We start from the raw sequence: 1,609 nt of genomic DNA, 5'->3' as shown, positions 1-1,609 counted from the left end.
GTGTGTGTGTGTGTGAATAAGTGTATGAGTGTGTTGTGTGTCTGTCTGTCTGAGAGGTATGAAGTAAAATAGGGGGAGCCCAGTGAGTGATGTCCAGAAGCGATTGCACCATCTGGAGATTTGCTCACTTTCTGTGATGTTCCATCCCTGTGATGCCATTGGGTGATTGATCANGTTTCTCCCGGATGTCTGGGAGCAGGAACTCTGCCACAGTGCTGATGTCGCTGGGCCAGCAGTGGACACAGAGTGCTCATCTGTGGAGTATGGCTNAGAGGATGGCAGAACTTGTACTGATTACCACAGCACAGCACAACACTCTCACCTCAGTACTTAGGTAGGGGGTGCAGAATACTCTCTAATTGTATTAATGCTGGTTTAATGAAAGATTATCATCAGAAAGATTATCATCTCTTTGGCTTTATAAAACAAGTTATTTTTTCCAAACCCAAGATTAAGCAAAACATACCAAGCTTCCTCGATTACCTGTTTAACTTACCTCTTTCAACTGTGTTGGAAGGTAAGCTAATTGGCAGGAGATAAAATGTAGTTGCTTGGTAGGTCTAATTAAGGGCCACAGATTGATGCCTGATAGTCTTCGTAGATTCAGTACTTGTTTCTAAATAACGGTTGACAACTCAAGATGGTGCTAATCACTGTGTCTATTAACCATGCCACCTGGAAGAGCTGACACTTGCATGGCTTAGCTGTTTTCCATTCTGTATAAAACAGCTTCTGAGAATTAGCTAGGATTTCCTAGCCAGGGTACATGTTTGTTGCTGAGGTAAAGTTAATACGGGTCTTTTAGAATGTCTCTATGTGATAGTCTGGGTATTTACTGAGACAATGTCTAGGAACTTAGGTGGTCATGCAAGCACTTATGAAATATCATCCCCTGAATTCCAAATGCATACAGGGGCTTCATTAGGAAAAGTTCTGTGGGTCTTCAGAGATCTGTGTGCAACGCNCCATGCTGATGTGTTTAGCTGGCTACAGATTTATGTACAGCTGGAAGCTTCAGCCCAGGGGAGGGGAGTTTTAGATCAAGCACATACTACAACTAAGGGAAAGCTTGACTCAGAAGTTAGGAAGCAGAACAAAGGCCACACAGGCTACAGTTCTTGGCAGGCTGAACCTTTCCTTAGGGATGTCCTTGCCTACTGCCAAGTAGGCACAAGTGGGACAGGCTCCAGCAACACATGCTAAATACTGGACGGTGAACCCTGCCTCCCCATCACTTTCCATACCAGCTGCTTCCCTTCTATTGTGTGAACTTGGCTCTGCACAAGCCCACTNCTNGCCTNGTTNTAAAGCAACTCAAATTCATGTTTGTACAGGGTGAGTAGACATCTCCGGCCCCAGCCTGGTTATACAAAAATGCAGTAACTAATCTCTTGGGCCCAGATCCAGATTCGAGCACCAAGGCTGGAATTTCTTAGAGTAGGCAACTCAAAAAAAGAGGGTGATGTGAAGTTCCAGGCAGTGGAGAGGAAGGACTATAAGAGTAGTTAGTGTGTATGGTATACATGTATTTTTTAAAATAAATTCTTATAGAAAACATATATAAATGTATATATATATATAAAGATATTTATACGTACATATAGACACA

The sequence above is a fragment of the Mus caroli genome, chromosome 6 (genome assembly GCF_900094665.2).
Source record: "Mus caroli chromosome 6, CAROLI_EIJ_v1.1, whole genome shotgun sequence".
In the NCBI taxonomy this organism is placed as follows: domain Eukaryota; kingdom Metazoa; phylum Chordata; class Mammalia; order Rodentia; family Muridae; genus Mus; species Mus caroli.
The sequence above is the reverse complement of the archived record's forward strand: the minus strand, read 5'-3'. Positions refer to the sequence as shown.